Source organism: Cricetulus griseus, chromosome 5, assembly GCF_003668045.3.
Source record: "Cricetulus griseus strain 17A/GY chromosome 5, alternate assembly CriGri-PICRH-1.0, whole genome shotgun sequence".
In the NCBI taxonomy this organism is placed as follows: domain Eukaryota; kingdom Metazoa; phylum Chordata; class Mammalia; order Rodentia; family Cricetidae; genus Cricetulus; species Cricetulus griseus.
The window spans coordinates 14,541,076-14,553,899 of record NC_048598.1 but is presented as its reverse complement, the minus strand read 5'-3'; the positions used below and the strand labels follow the sequence as shown (position 1 = coordinate 14,553,899).

Here is a 12,824-nt window from a genome sequence, read left to right as displayed (position 1 = left end):
AATGGGGTCACTACAGAGCCACAGCCTCTGGTGACACAGGTCTCCTAACCAGAACAAGCTATGACCTGGGAGATCCCCTTCCTGGAGCTCCTTGAGCACCATGGGAAGTTAAAGCAAGGGCTTGTTGATTTGCTTTGCTTTGTTAATTTTTATTGCATTTATTCACTGGTGTGTGTGTGTGTGTGTGTGTGTGTGTGTGTGTGTGTGTGTGTGTGTGTGTTCCAGTGTGCGTGCTTGTATTTAGATGTGGTTTGCATATGGAGGTCAGAGAATGTATTTCAGAACTTGGTTTGCTCCCTCCACCATGTGTGTCCCTGAGACAAAACTCAGTTTCAGTTTTGGTGGCAAGGACTTTTATCCACTGAGCCGTCTCGCTGCCTGCTCCTCTCAGCAGATCCTAATGAGGGGTACAGTCCCTGTCATTTGCCTACTCATCCACAAAGGTCCCTGAACTTGTCAAAAGAAGAGTTGAAGGAAGGCGCTGGAGAGATGGCTCAGAGGCTAAGACACTGGCTGCTCTTCCAGAGGACCCAGTTTCAATTCCCAGCACCCACATGGCATCTCCATGGGATCTGATACCTTCACACAGACATATCTGTAAGCAAAACATCAATGCACATGAGTAATAATAAATTATATACATATATGCATGCATACATACATACATACAGTTGAAGGAAAAGCCTGGGAGACGGCAGGATTTTAGAACCATGCTTGTGAATGAGTACACATGAGTGGTTTTCTTTCTTTTGCTGGTTATGGCCTGGTAGGGCATAAACATTTAAGCCATCGATAAATGGAAACAAAAATGGAAAACGTTGAAACTAGAAAAACAAAAATTCCAGATGACTAACAGCTCCCATTCTAAACAGCCTTGAATAGGCTTTGCCTTCCCCAACTGCCCAGAGGCAGCTCTCTTGGGAAACATGCCACCTCGGCCACGCTATGACCTCTGAGATGGCTGGCTCACATTTCCAGAAGTGGCAGTGTGCCACACAGTGCCCATGTGCAGCGATTTAGGAACCACGTGCCTCCTCTTCCCGGTTCTAGGCCCCGTCTCGTGCTATTTTTGTTCTCCATGATATTTTCAGTTCTTCTGTGAAATGCTGTGGTAAAATGAAAAAGAAAAAGGGTTCTTACTTCAACAAGGACAAACAGGCTGGTCAGAATTCATGCCTTAAGAGCTCTGGAGGGAGACCTGGCATCCATTCTGTGCCTTTTGGAGACAGTGGCTCTTGACTCATAAATCCAAAGACTTTCCAATCTGAACCATGGCCCAACACTATTTGGAAAGTTCCACCCCAGGCTGGGAGGTGTACAACAACTACACTTTTGAAATGACCGTTAAGGCAATGGGAAGCCAGCCATGGGGTGGAGGAATATCTTTTTCTCCCCAGCAATGTTTCTTAGCCCTGCAGTTATATTTTCACAATCCCTAATAAATTGCCAACAGAATTACTGACAAGCCATTTAATGGCTGCCATCTTTCCCAAGTTTGTGAGTTGCCCTGGATAGGCTTTCGCTGACCCCTGAGAGCCAATGGCTGGGCTCTAAAACTGGGCACAAGTTGAGTGTCCTGGAATTAGCCTTTAACAAGCCATTGGCAAGCCAACTCCAGAGCCTTGTCTGCTGCCTGAGGAGAGTGGACACCATCGAAAGTATGGCTTTGTTTACAGGCATGGCCTGTCCTCTGGGCCACATGGGCAACATATCCTAACCCCATTTCATCCTTCCAGCCCTTTGTACTAATGCTGTTGGGGAGTGTTTGGCTTGACTCCAGTCTAATTAAAATTCCTACCTCTTTGGGAATATGGCTTTATGTTCCCATAAAGCCAGATTAATACAGGGCCCATCAGGCAGCTCGCTGCTCCATCAGCCAGTAAATGCCTCAGATATTATGGGAATACAGTGAAAACATGATTTCTCTTTTCAACTCTGGAGAGGTGGTAGAATCTTTAAAAGGAGGAATGTCTCCAGGCCAGCAGTTAGGAACACGTGTGGCTGTTTCAGAGGGCCCAGTCTGGTTTCCACATGATAGCTCACCCCCCATTCTGGGGGATCCAGAGCCCACCTTGTGTACTGCATACATGTGGTGCACATACATACATACATACATACATACATACATACATACATACAGGCAAAACTTTCATACACATAAATGAAAATAATCTTCTTAATTAAAAAAATTCAAACAGTGGTGGTGGCACACGCCTTCATTCCTAGCACTCTTAAGGCAGAGGCAGGCAGATCTCTGAGATCAAGGCCAGCCTGGTCTACAGAGCGAGTTCCAGGACAGCCAGGGCTACTCAGAGACGGCAGACTTGGTGGGAGGTCTTAAGTCAGCAGAGGTATGCCTCTGAAGGAGGTTTAAGACCCTAGCCCCAGCTCTTCATCTCTTGTAGTTTCCCTAATGCCTTGAGGTAAATAGCATGTCCCCACCATGATATACCATGCTGCCATGAGCGACATGGGTAACCCCAAAACTGTGAACCAAAACAAACCCTCCTTCTAAACTCAATTCGCCTCGGGTGTTTGTTGCACTAGTGGGAAGCTGTCTCACGCGGACCAGATGAGCCCTCATCATTCTGGCACATAACAGATTGTGTGCCCTCAGCACTGGCTTACAATATTCCAGCACATGTTAGTTGAATTAATTAGTGATTCAGTAAATATATAGACTTGGCATCTTGCACTGAACTTAGGTTTCTATGTCTCTGATTAGAAGTTTCCGGACGTTTATTAATAATCACGACGGTCCCTCTTAGAGGCCTTTCCTGGAGTAGACTCCAGCTCCACTTCCGAAGGCACACCCTCCGTCTTCCTCCTCCTACCCCTGACATGACTGTGATCACCTCTGTCATCTCTGGATGCCTCACTGGCTGGCATGCAGGTGATTAACCTCCCTGACCGCTAGAGGGCGAGCTTAATGTCAAGCGCTGGTGCGAGCCTGCTGACTACACAAAGCTGGATGCTTCTTGCTGAGACAACCAGGACACTCTTAGTAACTACGGGAGACAGCGGGTGTAACCAGGGGTGTTGGGGTCGGTTCCGTGCGGCCAGCTCCCTCCTGCAGAGCGGACAGGGCAGGGCAGCACAGCCTGCACGCGGGAATCCTTTCACCCCAGCGCTGATTACAGCGCACCCCTCCGGGGTCGGGACGAGGCCCGGCAAACAGCTGCGAGCGGCGCCTTCGGGAGCAGAGTTCCAGAAGCTTCAGCGAGTCACATCTGCACAGGTCTGCACCTCCACCCCGGGTGCGGGTCGGGAGCCTGTGCGCTCTCAACCCTCGGCTTGGCTTTCACACCTGCTTTTCTTGTGTTCCTTGGGATTTTCAGTGTTTTTCCAGCCAGTCCTTCCCCACGACTGCAATCCCCTGTCACCGTGATTCCTCAAATTAAACTTTGTACAAAGGCGTGGTTTCTTTCTCCTGGCGGGTACAGATATCTGAGCCCTGAATAAACCACAGGTTTGTCTAACTTGTGTAAACGCATCAGAGACGGAATTCATTCTTTTTAATGTCCTTTACAACACCTGGTTATCTAAGGGCAGTCTCAGTGGGACAGATGAGCTCTGGCCCGGGGACATGTGGCCCTCTGTGTGACTGCCGCCCCCTCCTCCCACCCCGCAGCTCTGCCCTCCTGGCAGCGCGCTCCAGGGCTGGCAAAGATACTGCCCTGAGGCACCCAGAACCCCTCCCACCCCAGCCCCTAACTAACCCTGAATGAACGTGACATCTGAGACCTAGTGACACCTAGGGCGGAAATGAGACGCTGCAATGTCATCGCTGAGTCGGCTAATCCATCATTGTAACAAATGTCTGAGACAAATCGTCTTGGAAAGAAGAAAGGGTTTTTTTTGGCTCGTGATTTTTTTTTTATTAATGCATGCAGTTTTCCTAGTTTCTTAAAAAAAAAAAAAAGGTTTATTTTATTATGTACACAGTATTCTGCCTGTCTGCAGACCAGAAGAGGGCATCAGATCCTATTATAGGTGGTTGTGAGCCATCTCAAGACCGCTGGAAGAGCAGCCTGTGCTCTTAACCTCTGAGCCATCTCTTCAGCACTTGGCTCATTATTCTGAGGTTCAATTTACGATCAGTTTGCTGGAGCTTGGGGATGGAACAGTAGATCCTGGTGGGAGCACATCGCAGCAGAGGCCTCTTTACCTCAGGGCCAAATATGAGAAAAATCAAAGAGGAAAGGGTGGGTTCCCACCACCCATCTTTTCATTCCAGCCTCCCTTCCTTTCCCCTTCCCTCCTGTCCTCTCCCTTCCCCTTCCCTCCCCTCCCCTTTCCTTCCTTTCCCTTATCCTTCCCTTTCTTTCTTTCCAAACGTGTACTTTATCTGTGTGTCTGTGTGAGCATGGGCACAGCACACCCTCACAGCCAGAGAAAGACAACTTTCAGGAGTTGTTCCTTTCATCGTAGGTTCTAAGGTTAAACTCTGGTCACTGGGCTTCACCTGCTGATCCCACCCCTGGCCAGCCTTCCCACAATTCCTTTCAAGTGCACACTCCCCATGCAGACCTCTTGCTAAGCCCCAGTTCTTGTGGGTTTTGTTATTATTACATTGCCTAGGACCTCAAAGCTGGGGACCAAAATTTTAACACATAAGCCTCTGGGAATATTCGAGATCCACACTATAGAAACCCCCTAAGGATTTCTGGTCAGTGTCAGTCCTTTTTCCCCAGAGAAGCCAGTGAGTCCATCTCTAACTCAGACTGATTTAGGCTTTTGCCTGTAGCAACTGAAGGGACCTAATGTGCCATTTAATGGATGCCACTAGAACCAATTGGTTTTTCTTTTTTATTTTTATTTTAGATGAGTGGCATGATAATCCAGACCATTTTCAAACTCCCTCCGTAGGCAAGGTAGGCCTTGAATTTATGATCTTCCTGCTTCTGTCTCCCAATTGTAAGCATGTCACTACCACACCTGGCTAAAACCAGTTCTTGGTGAATTATTACATTCTGGGTAACTGAAAAGAAACAAAAATATTTTTTTATATTTTTTCCGTGTGTATGCACATGTGTTTGTGTGTGTGCACATATGTGGAAGCCAGAAGACAACCTAAGCTGTTGTTACTCAGGAGCAATATACTTATCTTTTGAATGAGGGTCTCTCTCTGGCCTAAGACCCACCAAATCTAGGTTGGCTGACCAGTGAGCACTGTGGATGTGCCTGTCTCTGCCTCCCCAGTGCTGGGATTACAAAAGCATGTGACAATACAGGATTTTAAACATAGGTTCTGAGGAACAAATTCAGGTCCTTGTGCTTGCAAAGCAAATACTGTACTCACTGAGCCATTTCCCCAGCCCCCAAACACTTTTTCTATTTTTTAATTAAGATTTATGACAAATTATAAATAAAGAACCATGTGGCCAAATATTTTCAAAGCAGACAGAACTCTGAGACTGTTTACCTAGCTTAAGGCAGTTTCTATTTTTAAAAGTCTCAGATCAGAATAACTTCAGGTCTTCTTCTGGCTGGGAGAGAGGAGCCAGGACACCTCTGCTGGTTTCTATGACAACCATCAACAGCTATGACAATGCCAGTAAAAGAAATAGAGGACTTGGTCATTTTATCACTTTGTGTGTGTGTGTGTATATATACACACACACACACACACACACACACACACACACACACACACACACACGCAGCCAGATCGTAGCTGATGTACGTAGCCAACCTCTGCTGTGTCTCCAGTTTCCAGGGGAGTGTGGGTGGGTTAGCAAAAGGTAAAGACGGGCTGCCCTCTTGTCTTCATGGGTTCTGCAGATGCATTTTTTTTTTTTGTCACTTGGAAGAGATTAGTTGGTGACCTACTTCCAATTCCACAAGTCAGGCTGTCATGATTCCAGAGAGTGGTGGCTCAAAATAGCCCTGTGCACTTGTGCTCAGTGGAGGCACAGGTTGCTTTCCCACGAAGAAGTTGATTCCAAAGGTCAGGCATGGGATGAGGGCTCACTCGAGCATGCAGGGCATGGGCACGGGCTGCAGGTTTGAGACAGGGACACAGAGGTCTCTGTCGTCTTGCCTTCTACCTTCTAATGTCCTCCACAGGGAAACATCTCCCAGAAATGTCCTACCTTGTGATGACATCGAACCAGGCGAAGGGCGCTTTGATGAAGAAAATGCTCAGTTGAGGTTTTCACAGCACATTAAGAATTCAGGACTGAGGCCGGGCGTTGGTGGCTCACATCTTTAGTCCCAGCACTCAGGAGGCAGAGACAGGTGGATCTCTGTGAGTTAGAGACCAGCCTGGTCTACAGGAGCTAGTTCCAGGACAGCCTCCAAAGCTACAGAGAAACCCTGTCTCAACCAAACCAAAACAAAACAAACAAAAAGAATTCAGGATTGGAGGGTGTAGCTCAAGTTCCCAGAGAGAGAAATTGCCTAGTGTCTGTGAAGCCCTGGGTGTGATACCGGTGCACATTTCTGGGCATGGTGATACAGGGCAACCCCAGCAGTTGGGGGGAGGCAGGAGGATCAGAAGTTCAAGGTCATTTTTGGTGAGTTCGAAGCCAGCCTGGGTTATAGGAGACCATGTCTGGGAAAACAAACAACAACCCGCACCCCCAAACCCCAGCTGTAACACCTGATTTCAGGATCGGGGTGTGGTGGTTTGAAAAAGTGTCCCCCATAGACTCACGTATTTTACCACTCAATCCCAAGTTTGTAGCTGTTTGGGAAGGTCATGAACCTTTCAGGAGGGAGGACATCAGAGTTTGTAGCCACATCCCACCTCCAGTTCTCTCTGCTTCTCTCATCTTCCTGTTCCTGCTGCCATGAAGGACAACTTACCCTCTGGAGCCTTAAGCCCATAAGAAAACAATGGCCCTCTTTCCTCTATAACTTGCTCTTGGTTTCGGCATTTCGTCACAGCAGCAGAAAGTTCCTAAGACACGGGAGAAAGGCCTTCTACTCCGTTGTGCAGATGACTGCCAGGCTATACTTGCTTCTCCATACTATCCTACCCAGTATTGTTAGCCACGGGTCCACTCTGTTCCCAGGAGCATCTCAGGAAAGGGAAAATTCCAAAATTTATAAGCCTAGAGATAATCGTTTCTCCAGTGTCAGCCTGATGGATGGGTGGATGCGTCAAGGCCTGTGTGTTTCTGTCTGTGTTTGGCAGAGATTTGTTTATTCTGTGGTTTCTGCATGCTTGACTCAGTGCTAGGCAACATGGTTCATGACCTGATATTTAAAATTTTGAGGCAACATGGCCAACAAACACTATTCCTGAGGAATACAAGCAGGCTACATGCTTGTGCTGTCTCTTGGTAGCAAGGGCTGCTTGAGTTAGGCAGGGAAAAACAACACTAGCTGAGTCCCACTGTATTCCAGCACTGATGAGAACTGTTACCTGACTTAGTTCACGACAGTTTATGAGGCTGCACATCCTTGCATAAGAACTGAAGTAATTCGGTGATATTCAACAACATCCCACGGGCACACGCTCAGAAAGTGGCTGAGTCAGAAAATGAACTCAGATTCTTGTGCCCTAATTCCATCAAAATACATCTTCCTGAACATGACAAGAGTTAACTCTGCCTTCCAGAAACAACAGATCAGAGTCTGAGTGCTGAGTTCAAGGTCACTGAAACCTCCACAGGTTGAGCTAATACCAAACGTAGGTCTGTTCATCCCATGCTGTCCGGCATCTCCTCATTTCGTTACAGCCTGTTCTCACATTTTTTCCTTATGTCAGATGATGGCTGTCGCCAGTGGCACTGCCCATGAAATGGCATCATGACTGTGGCTTTCAGTGGTGAAGCAGGTGGGGCAGCTGCTTCTCACTTCTGAGGTCCTTTCAGAGCTGCTCCTCCTGGTACAGACTGAGAAACAGAGGCCACCATTTGCCTTGGTTTGGCTGCTCCTGACCTACACAAGCACCCCAGGTTCCATCTGACTATAAAACAGACCCTTCCTCAAGCTCTGAGTTTCCCACCTCTAGCTCCACCCAGACTGGCGGCTCCAAGCAAGGGGTCAGAAAACCAGGGTTCACTGTTGCCAGTTTCTATTTCTTGGCTCTTGGTAGCACTCAGTGTGTGTAGGACAGAGGGGGAAATATGTGAACAAAACAGAGCATTAATGCTAGCCCTGTGGGCATGTGCTCCTTACCCACTGCAGGGAGGAAACAGGAGCATCTGTACTGGCCTTTGAGCCCCGGAGCACCTCCTTTTATCAGTTCTGTCCCTCTAGAGAACCCTGATTAACACAGATGCTTAGGTACCTCAAAGAGGAGCCTCAAATAAAAAAATGTTCATGTTAATATTGATTGCTAGGTGTTAGCAAGTGCTTTGCAATGTCTTCCACGGGTTGCTTGCACGTCTCCTACACCAGGCATGCTCACTTCTGTGACCCAGCAGGAAGAGGAATGGTATCCGCTACTGGCAGAGCTTACACTGTATCCCTATGCCCCTCATACAGGAACTCAAACAAGCAAGACAGCGCGAAGACAAAGCTGAATTTTTGTGTATGGTGAATGCTTCTGCCCAGACGGTGCTTCGTTAAAAAGTGGTGTGTACACCTGTGATCACAGCATTCAGTAAGCTAAGACAGAAAAATTGGAGAGAATCTGAGACCAGCCTGGACTACACGGTGAGAATGGTCTTGAAGAGGAGGGGTAAAAGGAGAAAAGAAAGGCACAGGAGGAGGAGAGGAGAAAGAAAAAGAAAAGCTTAGTTTATGAAGTTGATCTCTCCAAGAGAGTGAACCAGATGTCATCTGTGTCCTGAAACAGAAGAGTTTCCAAGGTGCCCGTGGGGCACAGAGTCACTATGTCTAATCAACGAGGTCGGAAGAGTTATCAGAGTGTGCCTAGGCCTTTGTATTTGGAAAGTGCCTGTGCCAAGGAAAAACCGTACAGCCTTTGGACGAGAGGAACCAAAGAGCTCCATCTAGTGACTTAAGAGTTCTTCTCAGGTTAAAATCAGTAGGAAGAAAGCAAGACATCCTCACAGATGAGAGCCCGAAAAGAAACTGTGCAGTTAAAACAAAAAGCCCCAAAGCACTCCACACGGGACCTCCAACACCTGTAAACCCAAGTTTACAAGTTTTTAAATATAAATAAATAAAATACTTTATGATATTTTATGTGAAAAGTTTTATGTTCATAAAACTATGCAGGCAAATAAACACTTTTCATTAATTTAGGAACACCAGCCCTCACCACATGACATCCGTATTGGTGTTATCACTTTTTGTAGGATGTATCACCCCGGTGATCATAGACGGTACATCATGTGAAACGGTCTATACAATATTTGTTTTTCCTTCTTACAAGCACTTAGGGTTTTGCATGCATTTGTGTTATTAAGTTCATGTAACACATAGGAAAAAAATTAATAAAAAAAAAAAACCTTGGGGAATAGAGCATTCATTTGTGTGTTCGAGAAAGCAAGAGTGAGAAGAGAAAAGGACAAAGCAAGGCCTAAAGCCAGAGGAATCCGGCACTTACATCATAACTGCCAGGCAGCCTAACGTTATGACCTAGGGATAACAGAGGCTGAGGCAAGTGGGGTGACAGCCTTTGCCTGTCCAATATGTTCCTGGAAGACAGAGATTGACAGACAAACAAAATAAATCTTCCCTGAGGACTGTGAGTTATATCACATATGGAATTTGGCAACTCATGTGTGGAGGTAACAGATGGCAACTACAGAAATAGCGTGTCTGACAGCTAGGTATGGGTGGATAATTAGCTGAAGTCAACATATGATAAAAATAAGTATGTGTCTTATTAGCATTTCTATTGCTGTGATAAAACACCAAGACCATGAGCAACTTGGGGAGAAAAGGGTTTATTTCGCTTTTATTTACATATTATAGTCCCTCACTGAGGGAAGTCAGGGCAGGAACTCAAGCAGGGCAGAAACAGAGGCAGAGGCCATGAGGAATGCCACTTACTGGCCACTTCCTCATGACTTGCTCAGCCTGTTTTCTTATATAGCACACAGGACCACCAGCCCAGGGGTGACTATCTCAGTGAGCTGGGCCTTCCCACATCAGCCATCAATCAGGAAAATGCACCACCAGGCCATTCTGGTGGGGGCATTTTCTGAACTGAGTTTCCCTCTTTCAAAATGACTCTAGTTTGTGCCAACTGGACATAAAACTAGCCAGCAGAGTGTATATTATTGCAGTTAATCATCTCAGGAGTATTTAAATTTTTCATTTAAATATCATCCTTAGAGCAACCACAAATAACTGTCACATCTGGGTTAAGGGATATTTCTAACTTCTGATGCCAGTCTGTGTCCTGAATTACTCTGAAGCAGACCCAGGCGCTATCTGTGCTATGGCTTACATGTGGCTTGGGCATGTTTCCCAAGCATTCGTGTGTAGCTTGGTCCAAGTGCAGTGATAAGAAATGTTGGAACCATTGAGAAGCAGGGCCAGGAGAAGCCAGGTTCCCAGGCATTGCTCTTGGACAGGCCCATTAATTTCATGGTGACACCTTTTAGTTCTCATCAGAGTGGGAAGATAAAGCAAAGTCAGCCTTTCTTTCTCTCTGTGTGCTCTTTTGTCTTTCTTTTTTCCTTTTTTCAGCTCTGAGTGCCTCGTGTGTGCTGAGCACACTCTGACACAGAGGTAAACTCTTAGCTCACCATTTTCCCATGTTCCATAAACAGATGGCTAACCTGAACAGAGACTAAACAGTTAGGGCTGCCTAAACTTGAACTTTTCAACTTGTTTATTTGTTTTGTTGTTATTTTTCAAGACAGGGTTTCTCTGTGTAGCCTTGCTGTCTTGGAACTCACTTTGTAGACCAGGTTAGCCTCAAACTCACAGAGATCCACCTGTCTCTGCCTCCTGAAAGTTGGGATTAAAGGTGTGCACCACCACTGCCCAACAAACTTTTGGTTTTTAACATTAAGCTAAGTAATTTTTGTTGTTTTTAAAGTTCTTAGCTTTAGGCATTTATCATAGCAGCAGAAAACAGCTGCCTTAGTTACTTTTCTGTTGCTGAAAACAAAAAACAAAAAAACAAAACAAACCCACCATGACCAAGGCTTCTTACAAAAGAAAGTATTTAATTGGTCCCATAGTTTTAGAGGTTTAGGATCCATGACAGTGAAACAACTAGAAAAAGTGCCAGAAACGGCTGAAAGCTCATATGTTGATCCACAAGTAGAGACAGAGAGAACTAATTCAAAATGGTAATAGTCTTTTGAAACCTCAAAGCCCGCCTTGAGTGACATACTTCCTCCAACAAGGTCACATCTCCTAATAGCTGCCAACTAGGGACCAAATATTCAAACATATTTGGGGGCCCATGGGAGCCATTAACATGCAAAACACCACACCATAACCACACCTCCTAAAGAGTGGCTACGGGTGTGTCCGACCACGCCCGTAAGGGTGTGGTCAAGGAGATGTCAGGGTGATGCAGGAGAGGTTTTAAAGGGACAGACAAGGCACATGGGCGCTCTCCCACCTTGCTGCTTTGGCACACTGTGGCTTGCTGTTGGCTGGCGTTTATCTACTAAAAGTTATCCTAACCTTATGGATCTCGTATCAGTTATTCACCACATTATTTCCACATGGTCTTATCTTACCAGAGAAAGAGTCCAGACCTGTTACTCCTCTCACTTCCTACATGGCAACTGACTCTGCCTACGTTTCCCAGAATCCTCCTCATCTTCTAGTCCCACCTATATTGCTGCCCTATTGGCCAACAGTTTTATTCATCAACCAATAAGGTAAACATATGTGCAGAAGCCATTCCCATCAAAACCCTGCTAACCCAGGCCAGTATTGGCTGCTTTTCTGGACTCTTTTTCAGTGAATTAAGTTACCCCATGACCCAAGGGGCCTCGGCATAGTGTTTGACACCAACAGTACAACCTGGGACAAATGTCGTCTTTTGCTTATTCTGCCTAGAGTTAGCTCCTCTCCTCATTTGTCACAAATACAGCAATTAAGCATCTATGCCCCAATTAGGGACAGAAATGCCGTGTCATAGTCATGTATTCATAGATCCTATTTCAGAGCTGAACACACAGGAGGCTCCCTGGGAATGCTTGCTGAATGGCATTAAATGACTTTTTACATGTACTAGATACAAAGAACACAATTACAAAATTAAATTCGGGAGTAGTTTTATATCTACAGAATGCTGTAGCATGAACGTTGAGCATCCACCAAAGGCCCAGGCATTGAAAGGTAGTAGGCGTGGGGAGCAGGTGTGTGCAGAACTCTCAGAAGATCCTCCTCCTGCTTGTAGCTCTGTTGATGGTGCCTCTGTGTTAGTTCTGCCTGAGGCAGTGGGAAGCACCGTGTGAAGGTAGTGGAAACTTTGTGGGGAGGGCAATTGAAGTCCTTAAATCACTGGGGGAAAGACTACAAGGGGGACTGTAGCAGACAACCCCTTCTACCTTTGTTTCTTGATCAGGAAGTGAGTAATTTACTCTGTTTTGAACTCCAGTCATCGCCATCAGAACAAACACCAGAGACCCAAAGCAATAGGCACATTAGATCAAAGACTGTGAACACACAAACTGCAAACCAAACAAGCTTTGTCCTCAGCAGAAGCTAATCTGTCAGGTATTTTTACTATTACTACTATTTTGGTGTGTGTCTGTGCATCGTGTAAGTGGGTGCTGCTGGGAATCGAACTTGGCTTCTCTGTGTGCTTAACTGCTGAGCTATCTCTCTAGCCAAGTATTTCTTGATAGTTTGAGTAAAGTAACTACAGCATTTTAAAAGGGGGTCTTTGGAGGGGGCTTTGGGGTCACATGGATTCAGAGGCTGATGCAGGAGGACCCAGAGCCTGAGGCCATTTAGGACTACATAGAGAACCTGTGTCAAAC

At 46.2% G+C, this 12,824-nt stretch overlaps 2 long non-coding RNA genes across 2 annotated transcripts; one reads left to right on the top strand and one right to left on the bottom strand.

The window, feature by feature from the left end:
* Positions 1 to 2,299: 2,299 nt before the first annotated feature.
* LOC107978806 lies at positions 2,300 to 9,159 on the top strand. Its single transcript, XR_003486080.2, has 3 exons — positions 2,300 to 3,238; positions 4,825 to 4,874; positions 8,440 to 9,159. It is a non-coding gene; the product is annotated as an uncharacterized LOC107978806 (long non-coding RNA).
* On the bottom strand, positions 5,782 to 7,838 carry LOC118238922. Its single transcript, XR_004770341.1, has 2 exons — positions 6,096 to 7,838; positions 5,782 to 6,000 (listed from the first exon to the last, which is right to left on the bottom strand). It is a non-coding gene; the product is annotated as an uncharacterized LOC118238922 (long non-coding RNA).
* Positions 9,160 to 12,824: the final 3,665 nt, after the last annotated feature.